Here is a 24,704-nt window from a genome sequence, read left to right as displayed (position 1 = left end):
CACTCACATCATGTGTAGGTAAACTATTTGAACATGTGATTCAGAGAAGACTTACCAGATACATGGAGGAGAATGAGCTGTGGCCCCAGGAGGTCATACGGTTTAGGCAACATCTTAGTAGGCAAGATATTATGCTCAGGATACACCATGATATAGTAAAATCAAGATCAAAAGATGGTTATGTTATCTTAGGATTGGACCTGAAGAAGGCATTTGACAGTGTAAAACACGATGCTATTCTGCAGGGTCTCAAGGAACTAAACGTAGGGGAAAGGATGTATGAATATGTAAGAACTTTTCTGACAGAAAAGAAAAAATAAGATACGAGAGGATAGAATCTCAGATATTCGAAATGGGGAGCAGGGGCACATCACAAGGAGCGGTGCTATCGCCCACACTTTTCAACGTATCCAAGCGTGGACTTCCAAAAAAAAAGGTAATTAAAATAGAAAACATAAAATTCAGCCTTTATGCGGATGGCATAACCATTTGGACAAGCAAAGGCAGCGATGCTCAAATCAAGCAAAAATTGCAAGAGGCGGCAAACAACACTGTACAATATGCAAAAGAGACGGGCATGAAATGTTCCTCAGAAAAATCAGAGTTGTTTATATATAATCCGAAGCACATACGGCGAAAAAAACAAGTGGACGTACATATAGAAGAGAAGGGACAAGCAGTCCTGAAAGTCGAACAAATGAGGGTGCTAGGAATGGTCCTCCAAACGAGCGGGTACAACGGAAAAAAGATAAAGAAACTGGAAAGACAGGTCATACAAACGACAAACCTTCCTTAAGGAGAATAGCTAATAAAAAGGGAGGCCTTAAGGAAAATAACCTATTAAGGCTCATACAAGCTTTCGCAATAAGTAGGGTCAGGTATTCCACGCCATACTTAGACCTGAAAAAGGCCGAAAAAGACAGGGTCGATAGCATGATCAGAAAATGCATTAAAAGAGCACTACTCCTCCAGGCAGTTACCTCCACGGACAGGCTAATTATGCTGGGAATACACAACACCTGAGATGAAATAATTGAGGCAATATTAGCTGCACAACAAAGAAGGCTAGAGAAAACTAAGTGTGGAAGGAACATATTGAGGGAAATAGGTATACAACTGAAGGAATACTGGGACACGACAGAGGAAATGAGAGCGCAAGTCCGGAAACGAATCCATATTCCCCCATTACCAAAGAACATGCACCCTGAATATAATAAGCAAAGACGAGAGAAAAGGGCCGAGACAAAGACACGGAGATTCAAGGCGGAAAATTCAGATAGAATTGCATATTTAGACACTGCATACTGCGGCAAAGAAAAAATGAATGCAGTCGTACTGAATGGCAAGCGAAAAATGGTTACAACAGTGTCTATAACAACAAAATTTATACAGACAGTGGAAGAGGCTGCAATAGCACTAGCTCTTGCTCAGACCGTGGCAAAATACATAGTCAGTGACAGCAAAAGCGCTATCAGGAGCTACACCGCTGGAGTAATAGCAAAGATCGAGGGTATAATCCTCGATCAAAACCAAATAGAAAGAGTCGTCACCCATGTTTGGACGCCAGCTCACGAAGGCGTGCCCGGAAACGAGGCGGCACACAATCTAGCCCGAGATCTCACACACCGGGCTGGAAGAGTACCACCGGAACAAGGCAAACAAGAGGACCTGGTTAACTATAGCGAAATAACAATGCACTACACACTGAGCAGGAGGGTCCTACCACCACCAGACTCCGCGTTAGGCAAATAGGAAGCAGTAGCATGGAGAAAGCTACAGCAAACACATACCCGAGCCCAGTTCTTGTCAACCATATATGGCCAGAAATACGATCAGACCTATGTTCATTATATAAGAAAAGGGGATCACTAGATCACATAATATGGGAATGTGTGAAGTCACCAAGCACGGCTAAATATATAACTAAAGACACCTGGTAGACCCTTCTGCGAAGCTCGGACCCAAGAACCCAAAGAGAAATTGTTCGACTGGCCGAAGGTGCCGCCGGAGTCCGAGAACTACCGGCCTGCAACTAAGGCGACTGTCCCACCTTCCGGGTCTAACCTCCGAAGAGCGGGATAGTCACTCTGTTGGACAAATAAAAGTTCTCTCTCTCTCTCTAGTTCTTTTGCGGGCGCAAGTCATAATATAGAGTTTCTTCAGTGCAATCACCGACTCTTCCTTTGTGGCATCGACCTTGTCACCACCACGTGACAATATCTGGTTTCACATTCCTCCTAACAATGCGCCGTTCTGTTCTCTACACCTTTCCCGCTGCAGCTTTTCAAGCATTGTTTCTGCACAAGTGAATGAATAACGCAACTGCAGAATTGTTGTCACCCAGTTTTCGCCAAAGTTTTTGAATATTGTCTCTGTGTATGCTTCCCTTGTTTCAGCTTTGCTCAAGCTGCTGCGTCCCGTCATTCGCATGCCTGAGCGATCTATACACATTTTAGGCAGCAAGACGAGCATCTATTGGGATTAGCGATTGCGTTGTTTTATCTGCGATTTGCCTTTTATTTCATGCGGTAAGAAATATTATATGTCGAAATCAGAAACCTTAAACTACAAAGGTGTACTTGCTCTTTAAAAAACAATATCCGTAAACAAAGTATTGTTGGGTGGGCTTTCCGGAATGCATATGTAAATAATAGCTCTCTTTGCGCACTCACCGCTGCTGAGCAAATGGTCTCTATTTTAAAGACAGCTCCCCGTGCAGTACGCGCATTTTTTAATGTGCACTGCGGAAAACAAAACTCAAAGAACTTTGAAATATCCACTTTATTTGTCGGTACTGTAAACTAAATTTCCCGTTTGGAAAACTCCAGTTTTCAGCTTCATTATTGACTACCTTATATATCGTTGTACAAAATTTCCCATAAATTAAGTATAACGAGCAGATTTCTGAGTCTTAACTTAATATTTATTTCATCACTATTCTTCATCACGGGCGTAAGAACAGTATAGCTGTAAGTCTATCTAGACCGACTGGATCGATGTACCTATCACAAGCTTTTTATGAAATAAGGATGTCAATAAAAGGTCAATCTTTATATCAGCTTTCTTTCAGGCCTTACATTTGAAGGTAAAGTCAAGAGCCTTTGACTTTATTTTAGCTCGGGGGCTATATTTGATCTACACCGGATCCCAGGTAAGCGGCAGTCTGCTTCAGTTTGTTTGCTAAATATCTGAATACGCTATTTACTTCTTCAATTTTCACAATAGGGGCTATGTTGTATCTGCAGAATTGCAGCTTGTCCTCCAAATCGTATAGCCGAGAAAAAAAATCGTAAAAAAATTCTTATGCAAGTTGCTAGGCTAACAGCTGTCACGCTCATGGGCAGTTTAAGCAAAAACGCAGTGAGTGATGTAGATCACTCGACAAAAAAAAATCATCACTCTGCTGGTATCCCCTTGGAGCCGAAGGGCGCGCCGCAGTTCGTTGTGAATGTCGCTTCTATTGTGCCCTCTCTAATAGCTACAGCGTCGGTACTCAATGCGCGCAGCCATTTGGCTAGAAATGTGGTCTCAACGCGCTCATTTATGCCGGACGCGCCCGTTGGCACAATGTTATGATGTTAGGTCGCCTTTTAGGCTGATATCTTTGGGTCATTAAAAGCGCGTTACGACTATTTTAACAAAATTGTTTTTTTGTATTATAGTGTTTTGAGAAGTTCTAAATCTCTCAAACACAACATAAAAGATAATGTTAAGTCTATTTACTTATTTATATAATTGACGAACTATTTGAAGCGTTTAGTCTCTTACTTTGTGTCCGCGGTAGAACCCTATATAGCGCCACTGCTAAAATAAATTCGAAGGGAGTTGCCTTTCATAAAAATGTGAGCCTTCTAAAAACACTGGGTATATGGTGTCCACCCATAGCATGATATATATGTATTCGCTAATATTGCATATCTGATTTTATTCACCTGTTATTTCCGCTTGACATGTCGTAACGTTTAATGCTAATGAGGCGCAAGTTCCTTCCGTCAGTAGTAATTGTAGCGTGCCAGACTCCGCATAACACGGGAAGTTCCACATAAAAGGTCGCCCCCTTTTGGCTAGCAAACAAAACTACGTGGGAACCATATCTCGGTGCAGAGACTGAAGTGCCAATTAAAATCCTCGATAAGGAAGAATTGGTAGCGATATAAAATAAAAGAAACAAATGAGCGGAATACGTTAATGCTCGAATGACCGACAGGGGATGGAATATCAAGATGCCCATTTCACGGAGCTAAAGGATACAAACGTTGGCAGAATACCGATCATAAAAGGCATTAATTTTGCTGCAAGTATGAAAACTGCATTACTTTAGAAAGAGTAACTCAATCATCTGATATCAGGCAAAATGCCCAATCATTCTGGAAATTCCCGACACCACATAATTCGCATCAAAACTGCAACGCAAACCTTCATCATATGGGGTTCTTAATAGAGTCATGACGTTTTGCTTTCCACTTAGCATGCAACAGGTAGTCAAGTTAGAGGTTTGTTAGTGATGTGCTTTCGAATAAATTATCTGTACAGCTCTACTGTGCCTTCAAACTGTGAAGCATGGTACCCTATGGACAATATGCAACCGCGGCGTCTGAACACAGACGCAAACCATTTAAATCTTTCTTGGTTTTCAACAGCCGCCCATATTCGGCCTTGTCACTGTACTTGTGGCACACGAAGGGATTTAATGCTATCTGTGCATGCTCGGTATCGTGAAATGCGCCGTTGGTGCTTTCTTTATAACGCGAGATGAACCGAGAGTAGGCTGGAATGGCCCCAGGTAAGCATAAATGTTTCCGTATTCCGTACTTTTTCAGACCAGAGTTTTTCTGTCATTGCTACGCAAAAATTTTCGTTCGTCCTCTACGACATTATCACTGCCACATGACAATAAAATACAAACTGATACAAAATACAAATAGAAGAAAAGTTGTACTAGAAAATAATTCACTAGCGCAGATATAATGCTTTCGCATTCCTACACGAAAGGGGTCTGAAGTATCTGCGTCGAATTTTTTTGCCGAAAAAAATTTATCGCCCTAAGATAGCAATGGCATACGCCTGGTCTTCGTTTTGTTCAAAACAAGCCATTTTCTCCTCAACTCCCGAAATAAAAAGTGCACATTCGTGGAATCGCTTTAGACAATTCCACTGCACACAGTCAGTAAACGGCACCTTCTGCTTACTAGCCACACCTCACTGGGGTGTAACTAATGCGCAGCCGTTTAAGAAGAGCGTCGATGCCGTTATGGAAAGCACAACTTATTGCAAGCAACGTTGCGCTTTTAGAAAAACAATATTGATTGTTCTGCTGAACACAAACATTCAGAATGGACACTAAGAAACGCTCCTTCTTTTTGGCCATAACAATATTATTCGGCAAACGATGAGTCATATGCAAGGGTAGATTGATTGATTGAATAACTTTATTTGATGAGGGTATTCTTCGCGGTTGCTCCTTTTGTGGAGCCTTCAGCACTGGTTGGTGTCGTTATTCCAGGACACCACACCTGGTTTTTCACCATACCACGGGCATAAGTGCGGATATGCCGTAGGGTTCGTAATATTTCGTACGTAACGATTAGAGAACGTCCCTGTCTGTAATTTTCGCCATATACCCGCCTCTTTGTTGAGATCTTTATGTGGTAGCGCGTATCTACATCTCGCCCGCCTATAATACACAAGTATCACCGAGTACTCGCAAGGCAATGGCGTAGGTTCTTCGAGATTGCTGTCTATACCAAGCTATTCAAACGTTGGCCGTTACAACTCCGTAAACAAGGTGTCGCGGAAATCTTCTGGAAATATGTTGCGTACAGTAACCCTATAACATTGCTGCTGAAGCCCTTGCCCGTCTTATATCTGTTTAATGGCACGACATCAGACCAACAGTTTCGGACTCATCCTTCGCGCGATTTCGTTTTTGGTAGTGCCGCGCCATTTGTCAGAAATATCCGAACACATTGAGGTGGTTTGCAGTAAGATATGTTGAATAAACGTTCGGTACGCGAATTCTTTCTTGCCGAATGGTACGAAATATACTCGTGAACCCAGCAGTTTTCTTTTTCAAGCATCATTTGAATAAATGCTTTCATTTATTTTGATTAACGGGAATTCTTGCCATTATTGTACACGTTATTCATAGATGGGAGGCTTCCTTTTATGGTATACCTCCCAATGTTTTTCACCTGCGGAAAAACAAAAAGCATGTTTTGCAACATTCTCTTTTTCATATTTTTCACCATAAAATTACCGTTTGCAACATCAGATTATGACGCTTACCGAAAGTGATGTGCTCACACCTCTGGTCACTATTTTTGTTATTGTGGTATTCGTCTGCTTGTGATCGCAGTTTGCGAGAATGGATGCTCAACTGAAACATTTGCAGCCATCTTTTGTAACAATGCGGGAACGTTCTTCACATTTCAACAAAAAACGAGAATCTGAAATATTCGCGACTCATTTCAATACTTGAGCTCGCAAGTCTAACAGACATGCGCGAATATTATCTTGATTACAAAGAACCCTTATGTGTGCATGTAATATTGACGTGTAGACGCTTGTGCTTGTTTCCACATCCTCATGGCGAATGAATGCGCACTTTTGCTCATATATATTTTGATATTAGAAATTATAAGACGTATTTTTGTAAAGGCGTATTTTTTTCTTTAACGCGAGAGAGGAATGTACAAGAATATAAAGGCAGCGAAGTTAACTAGGCGGTGCCTAGTAGGCTACCCTAAACGTGAGGATGGGTAGAAAGGGGAAAATGGAAAGGATGCGGCAAAAAAAAAAAGAATCTAGTCATACCCACAGATCTCTACTAAAAAGGAGCAGAAGACCTACACTTAAAGCTTACGACCTTTAGGATATTCAGTCACTTAACCTCGCGAACGATGTGACGCTTTCAAATCACCCATAATTAGAAAGGAATTCTGACGTGATTTATTGATATTGAGTTAGCGTGAAAGTGCTGTTCAAACCCGTCTATCTTGTTGTTTTGCAGAGGGTTATATGCATTCAACATAAAAACGCTTGACATTCATCTGCAGCGTGTCTGCAGCTTGCGCAAGAGGAGTGAAATATTCGAGTGTTGTGTCACAGAGTGATCAACCGCGGGATAATTTTAAGATCACTAAAGTGGCTACGCATGGAGTTTCATATTGATCTCATGTTTTTTGCATGAATATTGATTAACCTCTCAGCTTTGGTGTGCAATTTGTTTCTTGGACGGCGATGAAGCCTGGGTTGTGTTCATGAGTGTCTAAAAACTGCTGCCGACCTATCTTTTTCTGATGAAAACTTCTGCAAATCCAATGCGGTGCGTGGTCTGAGAAATCTTCGCGACTAACGTTTCTCGTCGTAATTAGTTCGCGGTCGAATATGGGCTATTTTTTCTTTAAGACAGGACACTTTCCATTGCCAGCAGGATGATTCAATATTTTCCCGACGTGCCGGAATGCGGCACAACAAACGAAGGGGTGCAGCGGACGCACAGTACAGGTGTTGATGCGGTGGGGTCCAGTATAATGCGTACAAACAGCATTTATGGGATCGTCCGCATATGGTCAGCTACTCAGCCTATGTGCACACTCCGAGAAGTGCGTGAAAAGGGGAAGGTGCTAATCCTCAACAAATGCGATTGGCAGCCAGGTCACAGTGACGCGTGCACAGTGACGCAGGCTGCCATCCAGTTGCGAAACGCATCAGGGTCCACTTCAAAAGCATGTCTATGAGTACTGCCTCTTTATCGGAGAAACGCACCTTAAAGGCGGCAGATTACAACTGCAGCAATGGGCTCGGCCGATTTCAGGCAGCAATCAGGTATTCGATGCTGCAATCTGCGTCCAATCCAGCAGATTGCACGTGAGAATTTCTCTGTTGAGGGACTCGGACAGTGATCGAAGCGAAGGCGACCTCAATATGGTAGCAACTCCTTAATGCGGTCGAGGTCTCAGCGATCCTTGGAGATGACTGGGACCTTACGCTGGCGTGTAACAGAGGGACCGGTTCGGTGTCGTCTGCGTCAGAATTGATGTTATGCTTGAGCACAGTAGTCCGCATTATGTCGTGAAGAATCAGAGGGCTGCATAGAGGCCAGAAATATGAAGTGATAAGGACTGGGTATCACAGAGTCAAGCTGTCAAGCGATTCACCAGGATCGCCTGGCAGACTGCTCGCGACGCCGCCTGGCGTCTTCTGAATGATTCTGATTAGGCTGCCCGCGCACTACAGCTACAAAGGACACAGCCTCCATGAACTACATTCACTACTCAGCAACCAAGGCTTTAGGAGTCTCAACATTGCTGTTTCTTTCAATTACAGTGGCGAGAACGACTTCTGAACATACCTTCACCACACGTTACAGCGAAGAACTTCTAGGACTTTCGAAAAGTTCGCTTACGATCTTGATAAGCTCTGCGCGAACAGTGGTGGAAAGTTAGTGCGGAGAATTCAGGATCGTCGCAATGATATCTTCGCGGAAGGTCATGGCTTTCTCAGAACTGCACAGTTCAGGAAGGGTATGGGAAGCAGCCGGTTAGTCCAAAGGTGACTGATGTGTGTAAGTGGCAAGTGAAGAGGACTCCAGTGCAACCCTCCCGAGGGGCCGCCGCTCAAGTCCATGCAAATATGAGTGTCTCGATTATGTTATGGTAGCTGTACAAGCGGTACCAAGCCATCCCTGAATTCGCAGCTCCGCCTAGTGTAGGCCACCAGAGGAGCAAGTAAGGCTAGATGATTGACCATGAACTTCATTCGATGTTGCACTAATCGATAAGGTGCCCAGCAGCCGAGCAGTCGGCACCAAAATACACAAGCTGACGAAACAACAAAGACAGGGAGTCCCACGGAGGGCAACTGTTCAGCCAATAAGGCCGGCCAAGACGAATAAAAAGGGCATTAAACAGAATAAAGTCAAGCGGTGGCCTTGTGGCCATCCACTTCGCATAACAGAGCTACCAGGTTCGATCCCTGATGCCACCGGGCATCCACCGGTTCGCAATGGCTGCAAGATTTTCCTCGGCCTGATGATCGGCTGTCGTGGTGCGAAATGGTTCGGAAATGTGTGATGGCCCAAATATTTGAGCAGGTGGTACCTGTGATCCGTTTCACCATCGGACAACCATAAGTCCGTCTATCGTGGCAGATTCCCGTATATGGCCTTTTTTGAACCATTATATTTGCTCCATGAGCCCTTTTCGAAAGCTGTTCACCCCAGAAGAGCCAAACACCATGCCGAGGAAAATTTTGTACTCATTGAAAACTGGTGGGTGCCTTTCGATACCGGGGATTGAACCTCGTACTTCCCGAAAGCAGTCAACAGGTTTTCTTATTTACTTATCATCAATATTATAGCTAAAGTGGACGCGTGTAAATATCGTGGTGTCATGCTTACTGATAAGCTAACTTAGTCGTATTGCATATCCGCCATTTGCTCTTCTGCTCTTAGTAAGCCGTGCTCCTTGGCCACAGCATTGCTCGGGCACCTGTCCAAGCAATGCTGTCAGCCTATAATGCCTACATTGGAGCCAAACCAGGATATGCCGCCATTGTGTGGGATCCTAAACCATAAAATAGATATACTACAGCTCTATCGGATCCAAAAAAAAAGCCTTTCGGTTCATGTTTTGTAAATCTAAAAGGTAGGGTTCACCTAACTTAATAACGCTGCAGCATAACGTACACTTTCTCAAATCACGTCAAAAATTTAGTTGTCTCGCCTTTTGCCTAACTGCATCTAAGGTACCGTCTTTGCCAAAAGTAGCCAGGCTGCCCGATTTGCTCCTGAGCCCTGTAGTTAAGCGTTTTACAGGCATGCGAAATTATTAATCACCTGTGCGGACAAAAAGTCCATCACTCCTATCTGATAAGGCGATTTTTTGCCTTTTAAAATAGATCAAGGGCACCAAACATGGTTGAGAAGAAATCCCTGCGGCCTGGTTACTTTTGCTAAAGACGGTACATGAAGTTACACTTACCAGATTGTGTCAAGCCGCATTGTAAAAGAAAGAGTAGACACACACACTGTAACTCCTTCGCTCTTATTTTTGCAAGAAGAAATACATTCAATCATTGTTTTTCCCAAGACATGTCACTGAGTGGAATTTCGTGCCTTTGCCCATTTTCTCGGCGAGCGACATTGTCAGAGTTTGAGCGTGAGTTCTTGTATTGATCGCGTGTCGCTCGTTATGAATTCTTCTTGTACGTGATTTATTTTTAGAACCATAAGCTTATTTAATATATTTTTGTTTTTGTGACTGATGTCCTCCTGCATGGGCCATTTATATGTATTGACTGCAGTATTTTCAAAAAGGTAAAAATAGTTCCCTGCTGGGGCAGAATGTGGGCGACCTATTTCGTCTTTCTGGCAGCACTACCGTTGCCTCTTCGATGGGATAGCCGACCAAGATGCCGACGACTGACAGTCCTCATATGAAACAGTAAGCAGCTAAAAATTACAATTACAAATCATTAACGTCATATTCTATCTAGCGGACGTGGCGAACCTTTGCCCTCGCTACCACGAGGCTGACTTCTAATATTGCGAGGGTCTGAATTTAATAACTTTGCAGAAGTATTTGTCCGAGCTGCAGTGCACAAGCTTCGTGCTGAACAACGCTTAAGTGATAGTGCTCAGCCCACCGACAAGACCTTCGCAAGTTACTCTGGTGAGTACAACTGTTTAAACGCGTCATATCGGTCATATCAGAAGCGAATAAGATCCATCACATTCTCAGGGGCATTGCTGTGAATGCCTTTCAGATGGTGCTGGTGAAAACTTCTACCACCATCAGTGAAATCAGGATATGTCAGTGCTACGAGGGCCGGAGGCAGCGCGCTTCAAGCGGCACTCGATGTGTATGACGCGACCCTATCCGCACTGACCCTTTGTGGTTTTACGTCTTAAGACACTATGTTGACTTAACAGATCAAACCATTTGGTGGCGACGAGGTAGCATGGCAGCCGTTACTCATTCGCCTGTTTTCAATACTCTTGCTGCCTCATTCCTGCACTGGCTCCATTTTAAGCGCAAGGTACTTTTTTGCATAACGACCAAAGTTTGAAGAGCATTTTTCATGCAGTTTTCTCGGCGGTAATATAAATACAAATCAAATAGTGCATTATAGAACAAACGCTTTGCATGCCGGCATCGCAGGTAATCAGGATGGTTGTGCATTAACTTAATCTCTTGAAAGAGAAAGCCAAGTCACATAACAGAAAAGAAAATTTGTTTTCGTGATTATATTCATGCCAAACAGCGACAATATTCAATGCTGGTGCGGTTGGACCGAACCGGAGAGCTTTAACTATTGTGCATTTTATTAGAAATGCATTTTTCCAGTGACCATGGATATACAATACTGAGTGTTTTGTTTGCTAGATTCACAAAGTGGTTTCCATCAGTGTCAGTTAAAAACGCGGCTGATGACATGTTTGAATTGCATAATAGATAAATAACCTGACATAAAAACTACCTAATTATTGAAGCTGTCACAGGCACAGAAAACGATGACAAGAGATGATAACGGCAAATTGAAACTTGTGCTAAATTGCTTATTATAAACAAGTAAGAATGCTCAAATCCCCGCGGGACGTCATTTTCTGCGGAATAACTTTCCCTTTGTTAGTTACCCCACTTGGACGCCCTGCAGAAATATGTCAACAAGATGGTCTTGAAGCTATCCAAAGTAACAGAAATTTAATATCTGCCTTCACAACAATGAATTCTACAAGCAACGTGCTACTCAGAAAATTTTGTTATATGCATCATGTTGTCTTTTTGTTTTAGGCATAACCCGATTATGGATTTAACGGCTGAAGCAATGATATTTCCTTGAACTTAGTGTCGTTATCAGTAACTGTGACTAAAATATACAGAAGAAAAAACAGCCGACTGAACATCAAATTTGCAAACAACAGGGCATCATTTCGCACGGAAGCTCACAAGTGTTCATTTGTTGCAGACTTTTTGTGCTAAATTACTCAATACGTGAGGCGGTCGTTGCCCTTTCCGAATATACTGTTCAATAAACTTTTCATTTTATCTATTATTTCCTTACAAAACTATTTAAACTTCTTCACAAGAATTTTGGGACTATTCGTCTTCACATTAGGATAACAAGAGAGCTATGCGGAAGCTCCGCAGTGCTGCAAATAAGTTGCGAGATTGAATAAAGTAATGAATTTACTGAGGAATGAAAACTTTTCTTTTACTGAAATGGTTCTTATAAAAACTAGGGAAAGGAGAACTATTGATAGTTTGGATGATTGCCTTTATTGGCGGACGTGAAGATTCTCCTAGGAGAGATATATCTCTGGTATTTTACATAAGCCCACTCGGCAAAAATCGCTCAAAACTTTGCGCATTGCCATTCGGAAATTTTCCCTCTCAGATAGCCGACTCACGGAATCGCTGACATTTCTACATTGTATTAATAACTCTCTCTCCGGATTTCTTCGGATAAGTATCTAATTCTGGCAAGGGCATCTACTACTAGAAAACACCATCACCTCAATATCGCGCCCTGTCTTGCCGTACTGGCAGTTTTATTACAGTTTTTTCTTCGAATGATGAAACCCTGAAATTTGTTGCTTGGTGCTACTGTTCTCTTCCGTAAAAAATATTTTTAACGACTATTGAATTGCAAGAGGTCATTTTTTGCATAGTATTGTATTTTTTTTTGTTATTGGTTTGTACTTTTCATGCCGCCTCTATTATTCTGCAATGTTCTGTTTCTTGTTCTCGACACTATGCCCTCCAAACCCCTTCCTGCAATAGCCGGATAGACCTGCAGTATGTTCAAATAAATAAAATAAATACATTTTGGTAAATTTAAGGCTGTTTTATCTTTCATCAGAAATTTTGGTGACACAACCATGTGGCCCCTATGCAGAGAGCATGCGACCATGCAGAGGAAGAAGGCAGTTACGTAGATGAGACGTCGGCTCAAACACTGTAAGGAAACCCCGCTGGCTTCATTTCCCATTCCATTTGAAGAAACAACCTTGTTATATTGTAGTTTAGGTGAACATTTCTAGGTAATGTGACAACCTGCTCACATATTTGTCCAATTGAAGCATAAATCTCATTCAATGTTAAGAAACATAATATTTTTCTGGTATAAATTTCTTGTATATCACGTTGTACCTACTCGCTAAAATTAGGGGATGGAATTAGATAATAACATGGCTAAAGTTGTGCTCTTCTTCACCGAGGCCTAGATTTAAAATCCCGTCGAACGCTTAGAGACTGCGATTTGTGCGAAATATAATTCTGCAATAAATGTTCAGAAAAAAATGATTTCGATAGCATCGTACCAATGATGTTTCCTAAAAAGACCAGTCGGGTGGAGCTCTGTGGGCAAGGTCCTCGCTGGCGTTCCGAAATTCTCCTCGCACCCCCGACGATCAGGGTAAGAAGGAGTGTGGTTAGAAAAGAAATAAAAAACAGTAAAAAGGCAGGAATGGAGGCAGGGGTGGTGGCGGCGCGCGCCTAGGGAAAGGAGAGACGTCCTGCGGTTAAGACGTCGCCCCCCCCCCCCCCCCGTTCCCCCCCCCCCCCCCACCCTTCTCTCCTTTCACAATGTCAAACCAGTGGCCCGTCGTGAAGAGGGGCGAAAACTGATCCTGCCGCTCGGTGGGGAGCGCGGTGGGGGGGGGGGGGGGGGGGCCCTCTTCTCTCCTTTCACTTGGCGCGCGCCGCCACCTCCCCCGCCCCATCCCTGCACTTTTCCTATTTTTTTTTCTTTTTTAACCACCTTCCTTTTTACCCGGATCGCAACCTCGCCAGCCGCGAGCGCGCCACGACATTGCGCTCGCGTCAACAGGGCCTCGCAGGCGTTCCATAATAGTTTAAGCCAAACTGAGCACACGCACGAGCATGATACTGCATCTGAGTGTAGAGAAGACCTCTGCGAAATGATTTTGCATCTCATAGAGTCGTCTATAACTCGTCGTTTTACGCAGGAATAAAGACTTCGGGTTGAGCGCGCCACGACATTCCGCTCGCGCCTACAGCGCCTCGCAGGCGTTCCATAATAGTTTATGCCAAACTGACCACACGCACGAGCATGATACTGCATCTGAGTGTAAAGAAGACCTCTGCGAAATGATTTTGCATCTCGTAGAGTCGTCTTTAACTCGTCGTTTTACGCAGGAATAAAGACTTCGGGTTGAGCGCGCCACGACATTCCGCTCGCGTCTACAGCGCCTCGCAGGCGTTCCATAATAGTTTAAGCCAAACTAACCACACGCACGAGCATGATACTGCATCTGAGTGTAAAGAAGACCTCTGCGAAATGATTTTGGATCTCGTAGAGTCGTCTTTAACTCGTCGTTTTACGCAGGAATAAAGACTTCGGGTTGAGCGCGCCACGACATTCCGCTCGCGTCTACAGCGCCTCGCAGGCGTTCCGTAATAGTTTAAGCCAAACTGACCACACGCACGAGCATAATACTGCATCTGAGTGTAAAGAAGACCTCTGCGAAATGATTTTGCATCTCGTAGAGTTAACTCGTCGTTTTGCGCAGGAATAAAGACTTCGGGTTGAGCGCGCCACGACATTCCGCTCGCGTCTACAGCGCCTCGCAGGCGTTCCATAATAGTTTAAGCCAAACTGACCACACGCACGAGCATGATACTGCATCTGAGTGTAAAGAAGACCTCTGCGAAATGATTTTGCATCTCGTAGAGTCGTCTTTAACTCGTCGTTTTACGCACGAATAAAGACTTCGGGTTGAGCGCGCCACGACATTCCGCTCGCGTCTACAGCGCCTCGCAGGCGTTCCGTAATAGTTTAAGCCAAACTGACCACACGCACGAGCTTGATACTGCATCTGAGTGTAAAGAAGACCTCTGCGAAATGATTTTGGATCTCGTAGAGTCGTCTTTAACTCGTCGTTTTACGCAGGAATAAAGATTTCGGGTTGAGCGCGCCACGACATTCCGCTCGCGTCTACAGCGCCTCGCAGGCGTTCCGTAATAGTTTAAGCCAAACTGACCACACGCACGAGCATGATACTGCATCTGAGTGTAAAGAAGACCTCTGCGAAATGATTTTGCATCTCGTAGAGTCGTCTTTAACTCGTCGTTTTACGCAGGAATAAAGACTTCGGGTTGAGCGCGCCACGACATTCCGCTCGCGTCTACAGCGCCTCGCAGGCGTTCCATAATAGTTTAAGCCAAACTAACCACACGCACGAGCATGATACTGCATCTGAGTGTAAAGAAGACCTCTGCGAAATGATTTTGGATCTCGTAGAGTCGTCTTTAACTCGTCGTTTTACGCAGGAATAAAGACTTCGGGTTGAGCGCGCCACGACATTCCGCTCGCGCGTCTACAGCGCCTCGCAGGCGTTCCATAATAGTTTAAGCCAAACTGACCACACGCACGAGCTTGATACTGCATCTGAGTGTAAAGAAGACCTCTGCGAAATGATTTTGCATCTCGTAGAGTCGTCTTTAACTCGTCGTTTTACGCAGGAATAAAGACTTCGGGTTGAGCGCGCCACGACATTCCGCTCGCGTCTACAGCGCCTCGCAGGCGTTCCATAATAGTTTAAGCCAAACTGACCACACGCACGAGCATGATACTGCATCTGAGTGTAAAGAAGACCTCTGCGAAATGATTTTGCATCTCGTAGAGTCGTCTATAACTCGTCGTTTTGCGCAGGAATAAAGACTTCGGGTTGAGCGCGCCACGACATACAAGCTCAAAGAAAAGAATGTGTCTATTCAAAACGACTATTCGAAAGAAACCGTCAGGAAACGAAAACTTTTATGGGAGAGTGCCAAACCAGAAAGAGACAAGAAAATGAAAGTTAAATTATGGAGTGATAAGTGGGTCGTGGCGGGCCAAATGTTTTCATGGGATGACATTACAAACACAAGAGCGAAACTGCCATCGCAACGTACACGACAGAATGACTGACACAGTGAGCAGATAAAAAAAAAAAAAGAATTCAGACTTCTAAACAACGACACTGCGCACATTCTGGCAATTTGTTTCATATCATGCTATGTAACAATTTAAAACAAATAGTAGGAGAAGCTACATGTATTTATGGTTCATCTAATTCCGTTCTTGACTTGATTTTTGTGAGCCGTTCTCTTGAAACATTTACTGTCTCGATCCATCAAGGATTTTGTTGCTGATAAACTTGAAGGACAGTCGAAAACCGTATTTGTAAAAGATTTCTCGCGTGCCAGGGATGAGAGCGTACTAGATTATTAGATTGGTGTCTTAGCAGCTTTGAAGGTAGTGACCCGTCTGTTCTGTTGTCTAAATTTAAACACATGACCACATATTGTATCACTCCATTTATTCCATCAAGAATAAAAAGAACTGGCAAATCTTATCCCTGGATTACGCGATATATCTTGCATCAAAAAAGAAGACTCAAACGCTTAAGAAGAGTACATGTTCCCCGCAACACCATAGAAATGAAGCAGGTTTCTTTGATTAAAGCAGTAGCGGCTGCTAAGCGCCATTACTTTCAAACTATTTTGCCGAAGTTTATACATAATGCCCCTCAGAATTCCTGGAATTTGCTCAGCAAACAGAAGAAGAAATCCCTACCTTCGATGAGGCACGAGGGGGCGCTGCTCAGCAACAAGACAGATATTGCTGAAAATTTTAATTTAAATTTTCACATCGTGTTTTTTCACACCTCCAGATAATTTTGTAACTCCTGTTTCTTGTTCACAGGCCATACATGATCTTGTGTCTCAACCTGGTGTGTTTGCAATGTTGTTGAATCTTAAAACAAGAGCAAGTCCTGGCCCTGATAATTTACCTAATTCATTCTTAAATCGTTATGCTGAAATGATTTCTCACTTTCTTACCATCATTTTTCGAGCTTCTCTCTTGTCTTCAAGTCTGCCTTCCGACTGGGGGGTGGCCCGTGTAGAACCCATACATAAGAAAGGTGATGCCGCATTGTTTATTAATTATCGCCCTATATCATTGACCTCATCATGCTGCAAACTTCTTGAACATATTTTAGCTAATTGCATAAAAACCTTTCTTGACGACAACATATTAGCGCCATTCAAGCATGGATTTCGGAAAGGCTTTTCCACAGTCGCCCAGCTCACATCCGTCGTTCACAATTTTGCTCAGGTTCTTGACCATTCCGGCCAAGTAGAAGTCATATTTCGAGATTTTAAAAAAAGCCTTTGATTTAGTTCCGCGCAGTAAACTTATCCATAAACTAGAAACCATTGGTCTCCCTTCATTTATTATTAACTGGGTTTCAGCTTATTTATCCGACCGATTTCAATATGTCAGTATCGATGATCACTGTTCCAGCCAACTTCCAGTAACCTCCGGTGTCCCGCAGGGCAGTGTCCAATTGGGCCACTACTCTTTCTTATCTATATTAATGATATTATCGACGTCATTATTCGCCTTGTTCAAATTAGATTGTTTGCCAATGATTGTGTTCTGTATAACAAAATTAATGTTCCAGGTGACCAGATTTTATTTAATTCTAACTTATATAGTATTACCGAATCGTGTAATAAATGGGGAATAAAATGAAATGCTGACAAGACAGTGTTTATGTGGATTACGAAGAGAATGAGCCGCCATTCTTTTTCATACAGTCTTCCACCCCGGAACCTTTCAGAAGTCGAAGATTACAGATACCTCGCTGTAACACTAACGAATAACCTTAGCTAGAACAAACATATTTAAACTGTATGCTCGTCTTCCTTCCGTAACCTTTGTTTTCTTAGACATAACACAAGCTCCTTCCGACGTCAAACAGCTAGCATATAAAACCATGATTAGACCTAAACTTGAGTACGTGTGCACTGCTTGGGATTCACACACAAACACTAACATTAATGTTCTCGAAATCTTCAACGCATGGCTGTTCGGTTTATATTTTCTAAATATCGCAGCACTGACTCACCATAACGCATTTACAATACTGCATGGGAATAGTGACCTGGGTTTCGACACTTTCTTTTTCGTGCACACCCCAGCTGTGATGCCGAGCATTGCTTCTGCGCAGGCTTCTGTACTGATGGGTGTCGCTACACGGTTTCAGTGCAAGATTACGTTGCAATGGCGCATGGCAGTGTTTTATAACAGCCTATGAATGTGTATTCAATTTGGCCTGCCTGCTAGTGTTTGGGAGAGCAATAAACGCAGGCGTCGAAGGCGACAAGGATATGCAAGTACCGAAAGCTTCCCTTAACAGATGTGAAATAAGTCGTATTTTAACAGCGATGAGAAATAACACTGTTCGGGATGAAATAATGTTTATAATGGGCAAGCATTACTTCGCTATGCCCACAGAATTCTGTCCGCAGACCGCGTCCGCAGACCGCGTCCGCAGACCGCGTCCGCAGAACGTGTCCGCAAAACTGTGTCGGCCACAGTTGTGAGTAATTGTGAAGCGATAGAGGTTAATGAGTGGTGTCAATCAATAGAGGGTGACGTAATGTTGTGTTTGAAAAAATAATTGGTTCAATAAGTTAATTAGGTAATTCATTAGTTGCAAAAGTGTCTAAAAGTAAAGGCGAAAATGGTCTCATTAGCCAGTCGCTGGGCGCCTCATTTGAATGTATCAAATACTAAAATAGTTCTTTAAATCAGTCAATTAGGGTGACGTCAAGATGCATCAAGTAATTAAGTAATAAATAAATCAGTTAAGGTGACGTCAAATATGTGACGTCACGCAACCTGAAGCTGAGCCAAAAGAGGGCATAGGAAGGGACTGACGCGCAATTTGAAAGTGCCAAAGACCAAAATAGTTGATTAACCAGTCAAACAGGGTGACGTAAAGGATGTGACGTCACGCAACCGGAATTAGAGCCAAAAAAGGGCATAGTAACGGATTGGTGTGCAATTTGAAAGTACCAAAGACGTTAATTTAGTGATTCAGTTAGGGGGACGTCAAGGATGTGAAGTCACGCAACCGGAAGTAGAGCCAAAAAAGGGGCATAGTAGCGGATTCGCGCGTAATTTGAAAGTACCAAAGACTAAAATGGGTAAACAAGACGTTAATGAATGTAACGTCAAAGATGTGACGTCACGCAACCGGAAGTATAAACAAAAAGGACTGCGCATAGTAAGGAATTAGCGCGTAATTTGAATGTATCAGACTAAAATCACTAAGTCAGTCCACTAGGGTGACGTCAAGGGTGCGACCTCGTGCAACCGGAAGTAGAGACTTTTTGTCTCTAATTCCTTTAGGAAGGGATTGGCGCGCAACGAAACAGTTAGAAAAAAAAAATACAACCCACATTCAAAAACAGCGAAAAGGAAAAAAAAAAGCATCTGTGCTTTCGCATTACTCCAATGCAGATTCTGCAGTGCTCTTAAATTTTTCTTTTATTTGCACGGGTGGTGGTGGTGGTGAAAACATTTATTATTATAATATATATAGGTATGTACACTAGGTGGGATGCCTAGACAGGCACTCCATTGGCGTTTGCCGCAGCCCGGGCGCGCTGCGTTGAGACCTTTTGGGCCTCTAGGGTGCAGCAGCCGGACAGGGTCGCCTCCCAGTTCTCTCGGGTGGGGTTGGGGATAGGGGGCAAAGATGGGGTTTTCTGGCAGGCCCACACCATGTGGTAGATGTCAGACACCTCCCCACAGTGCGAGCACAGCCCGTCGAATTGCGGATCAAAATGTTTTAGAATAGCCGGGCACAACATTGTATTGGTGAGCAGGCGCAGGAGCACCCGCTCGTTAGCCTTCCCCAGCCCTTTGCACGGCGCGATAAGACGAGAAAAAGTAGTGAAGGCTGGCCGCATATATTATCCAGATAGTGGCTGCTAAAGCTATTAAATTTACTCCATATTTTATGTGCTGTTATCAGAATAAAGTGATGTAATTACTCCCTCCGCATTCAACATCATGCATACTAGCAATACACACTTGATTTCTTTTAGTGCAGAACTATAGGCTTGATCTTTAATCCGCACCTCTTTATTTTTGTCTGTTTCAAAATATTGTTTTCAGTTTTCCAGTGTGAGTAAACCTTCAGTAAATCTACTTCTACCGGCGTAATCCCCCTCCCCCGCCTATCTTTCCATACTCATCCTTTCCCAACCCTCGCCAACGCGAAAAGAGAAGATTGCAGGGGAAGGGGGGGGGGGGGGGGGGAGGCATCGTCAAGAGGGGTTCTCGGCATTGGGAAAGCGACCAAGTGATTCTAAAAGAGGGACTCGAAGTCCGGGGTGGCAGCGCATTTGCAATACAAAATGGAAATAGCGGCCGGCCTGGGTTTCCACAACTTCTTGAGTTCTAATTAAAGTGCATTACTATTACTTGTTTCGCGCACACCCCAAGCCTGGTGGGCCGCCATCTTGGTCCTTAGATTTTGTGTGGCATGCTTTTTCAGGGAACCCGGATGAGGTAAAATGACAATTAGACCGTATTGCCTGGTTAGGAGCATTAGGTTTCTGTTTCTTTTTGTGGAAGGAGGGGGGGGGGGGAGGTCGCAGCTTTGTAATTAAACCAAAATGACATTTGTCGTAGCATTACCAATATTGAAAGACTCCGGCATTACTTGGCTGACGAGCGCCATGCACAGAATGTGTGTACAGGACGCGTACGCTGCAGCTGTGCAGCTGCGTTTTATTTCGCGAGTACCGCGCCAGTATTGTTATATCAATGGAAAGCTTATGCCGAGCATAATTGCACTATAAGCTTTCTAGCTGCTAACTACTCGAAAGTTAATTAGTTGACTGTGATTAAGAATTGAACTTTATGATACAACGTCGTCACATATCGTCGAACAGTTTACGTCGGGTATAATTGCACTTGACTGCTTGCAGACCTAATTAATGGTCGTTAATGAGTTACTGTGATTAAAAACTGAACTTCATGTTATAAAATAAAGTTATATATCATTGGATGGCTTATACCGCGTGCGACTGCTATGCTCTACTTGGCGTTTTTAGCTAATAACCATTAATAAGGTAACTGTGATTAAGAATTGAACTTTAAGCTACAATTTCAAGTCATATATCATTGAATAGCTTATATAGAGTACGCCTGGAATACAATAATTGTCAGCCTTTGTTAAAAGTTAATAATTAGTTAAGTGTGATAACAATTGAACTTCAGGCTGCAACGTCGTCTTATATTTCGTATATCACGGGAAAGCTTATATGTTTGGTTCAATTTCACTACAGCAATTGCCGGTCTTAGTTATTAACCGGTGATTAATTAATGACGATTAACAAATTACCTTTATAAGGTACAACAAGCCATATATCAATTACCGCAGCTGAACAGGACAGCCGTCATTGTTGAAGAATGGCCGCGTCCCCTTTCGCCGGCGGCATTTCGCTTCCCCATACCTCACTTTCCCAAGAATGTCGCTTGTGTCTTCGGGTGTTAGGGCCATCCCCGCTCGGCTTGTTAGCGCTTCCCTTCTTAGGGCATGGCCGCCTATTTCGTGGGAAATCCTGAAGACACGCGTTCCCAGCCTCATTCAGGTTCTTATGTGTGCTAACCAATCGGACCGGCGTTGAACGCGCATTATTTCCCTCCGTCACGGGCGCCCGACTGACCCTTGCAATCCCGAGGGGGTTCCTCCTCGCAAGACCTTTACAATGGTGTGTCCGCCGCCTGGTTGCGATGCATCTGGTAGCAATTAGCTTGTCGACCGTCGCTCAGCTTTGGCTTCTCAGGAGTATACAGCGTCCGCCGTGCTTCCAACCGGGCACGTAGCAAGCAGCTTCATCGGCGAGCCAAAAGAGCGAACCCCTACGCCTGCGGCCATTCGGGTGTTCGGGAAAAACGACCACCATACAATGGGCCACTGTCTGGGCTCGCAGTCCCGCGCACGCTTTTCAGCCGCTTAGTCGCCTACGCACGATGGTTATCGGAGAAACTGCAGTAACGGAGCACCGGGAATGTTAGCGAATTTTGTTAAACGATCCTGCACACGTCTGCCATTTGTTACAGAGGTCTGCTGTGCTGCGTTGGGACACTGCCCCAACCCTGCCCCAACCCTTCTACGCCGAACATCCCTTGAAGGAGAGAACAGTGGCCGCAGTAGCCGACGAAAGCTTCCGACATAAATTAGCAGCAGTCATGGCCTTGATATTGTTTCGTTGGACCCATGCATTCTTTCTTAGTTCTGTTTTCCTGTTGTTTCCATGTTTTAATGTTTTTATTCGCATTGTGTATTGAGTTTGCTCCCCCTTATGTATTGCCCTCGGGCCTTTAAGGGAAAAATGAATGAAATGAATGAAATGAAACATATATAGTGCCTGCACATCAACCGTAGTCCTCCATGATGAGAGTTATTAAATCAAGAGTGATGACTGCGACAAGTGATGACTATGCGTAATGTTTCTACACGCTCTAAACCTCACAGCACATTAATTACTTTTTAAAGAGCTGAGGCATGCTACATTGCATTACGAATACTAGTCATGAGTCAGTTATGACCTCGAGTCATGTTCTAACTATGAGACATGGCTATGCAAAATTTTATATGCTCCACACCCGATAGTATGTCGCCTTGGAAAGCTCCATTATTAAAGGTATGGCGTTATAACGTTTCACATGCATAGACGATGCGTTACACTAATTTACTTTTTAAATTCGGTCTTTTTTTATTTTTGCACACCAATACCTAGCATAGGTACATATCGGGTTTCCATTGTGAGAGTTTTCACAACTTTCAGCCCCTTTTCCTTATTTTCAATTTTTCAATTCTTCATATTTATCAGACCCTGAAAATTTCTTAATTGGCATCGTAAAGCAATGGCTTCACATTGTGAGCACTTTGACTCCTTTGAGGCCTCTTTTTCATTTTTTTTTCACTTATTCAATTTATAAATTAGTTACAATTTATTCACTCATCATCACCTATCGCACAGCAATCAATCATCAATCACTAGAACCACAAATCACCATGATACTATTTTTGAAGCAGGCCCCGATTGTTTCTGACACGCGGTGCAGACTACTACTACTACTACTACTACTACTACTACTACGACTACGCCGATGTTTTTCCGACCGAAAAAGCTGTACAAGTTATCAATTAATATTCACTGCAGTGCGCAACTGAAATTTCACGCAGTGAGCAGTGAAGAAAAAGTCGGACGGCAGCAATGTACATGCGCCAACTCTCTCCTGCATGCAGAGCGACCATCCGCGCCGGTTCAGCTGAGGACCAAACATGCGTCGCTAGCTCAACAGACAACACTGGCGGGTGGGATAGCTGGAGTGATGTGGTGAATTGGATAAACAATGAAGGAACCACAGGACACAAGGCGGAAGGACACGGACGAGCCCTGGCTGTCTGCTGACCGTTTATTTCAAGGCCGCGCGAGAAACACGCAGACGGTGACTAAGCGGCTGAAAAGCGTGCGCGGGACTGCGAGCCCAGACAGTGGCCCATTGTATGGTGGTCGGTTTTCCCGAACACCCGAATGGCCGCAGGCGTAGGGGTTCGCTCTTTTGGCTCGCCGACGAGGCTGCTTGCTACGTGCCCGGTTGGAAGCACGGCGGACGCTGCATACTCCTGAGAAGCGAAAGCTGAGCGACGGTCGACAAGCTAATTGCTACCAGATGCATCGCAACCAGGCGGCGGACACACCATTGTAAAGGTCTTGCGAGGAGGAACCCCCTCGGGATTGCAAGGGTCAGTCGGGCGCCCGTGACGGAGGGAAATAATGCGCGTTCAACGCCGGTCCGATTGGTTAGCACACATAAGAACCTGAATGAGGCTGGGAACGCGTGTCTTCAGGATTTCCCACGAAATAGGCGGCCATGCCCTAAGAAGGGGAGCGCTAACAAGCCGAGCGGGGATGGCCCTAACACCCGAAGACACAAGCGACATTCTTGGGAAAGTGAGGTATGGGGAAGCGAAATGCCGCCGGCGAAAGGGGACGCGGCCATTCTTCAACAATGACGGCTGTCCTGTTCAGCTGCGGTAATTGATATATGGCTTGTTGTACCTTATAAAGGTAATTTGTTAATCGTCATTAATTAATCACCGGTTAATAACTAAGACCGGCAATTGCTGTAGTGAAATTGAACCAAACATATAAGCTTTCCCGTGATATACGAAATATAAGACGACGTTGCAGCCTGAAGTTCAATTGTTATCGCACTTAACAAATTATTAACTTTTAACAAAGACTGGCAATTATTGTATTCCGAGCGTACTCTATATAAGCTATCTAATGATATATGACTTGAAATTTTATATATTAGGCGAAACGTTAATCGCCTAAAAAAAAAACTTTACTATAACCCTTCAAATTACAGCATCGAAAAAATAAAACCGGCCACTCAAATCTTTCCTCGCCGCGACCATGATCACAAAGTGGAATCTTCTTTTGCGCGACCAAATTTGTTACAGTTTTCATTCCCTCATCTTTCAATTAGTGAATGGAACGACCTAAATAAAAATATTGTTTGCCTCACGAACCATGAAAAATTTAGAGAAGCCTTGGAAACGATGTTCCCTGCTTAGTCGAAAATGCTTAATAAACTGAGAAATTCGCCTGTTTTAAGTTTTTACGCTCGTTTATTTTTTTTTTCTCTCTCTGATTTGTGCTCGTGTACGGCCGGTCTCGAGGGGGAGCGCGCTTCTCTTCTCTTACGGCTTCACCAATGGGGTCTGTTTCCACCTCCCGCCGCGCCTCGCGTTCACGCGCAAGGGAAACGCGCGCTTGCTCTTCGCTCCGTCCGCCTCAGTTGCAACCGGC

The 24,704-nt window shown here is 43.9% G+C and overlaps 1 long non-coding RNA gene across 3 annotated transcripts in view; it reads right to left on the bottom strand.

The window, feature by feature from the left end:
• LOC146195960 (uncharacterized) overlaps positions 1–24,704 on the bottom strand; it is a 90,853-nt gene that overhangs the window by 14,905 nt on the left and 51,244 nt on the right. Inside the window, exon 4 of one of the 3 annotated variants that reach the window (XR_014705611.1) lies at positions 6,092–6,191. The exons of 1 other annotated variant lie outside the window; for it this stretch is intronic. This is a non-coding gene — a long non-coding RNA (uncharacterized LOC146195960). Of the gene's footprint in view, positions 1–6,091; positions 6,192–7,770; positions 8,090–24,704 lie in introns of those variants that run through there. One more of the 3 variants, XR_014705613.1, reaches the window with a different exon arrangement.

The sequence above is a fragment of the Amblyomma maculatum genome, chromosome 3 (genome assembly GCF_055883805.1).
Source record: "Amblyomma maculatum isolate TAMU_Amacu chromosome 3, ASM5588380v1, whole genome shotgun sequence".
NCBI lineage: Eukaryota > Metazoa > Arthropoda > Arachnida > Ixodida > Ixodidae > Amblyomma > Amblyomma maculatum.
The sequence above is the reverse complement of the archived record's forward strand: the minus strand, read 5'-3'. Positions and strand labels throughout refer to the sequence as shown.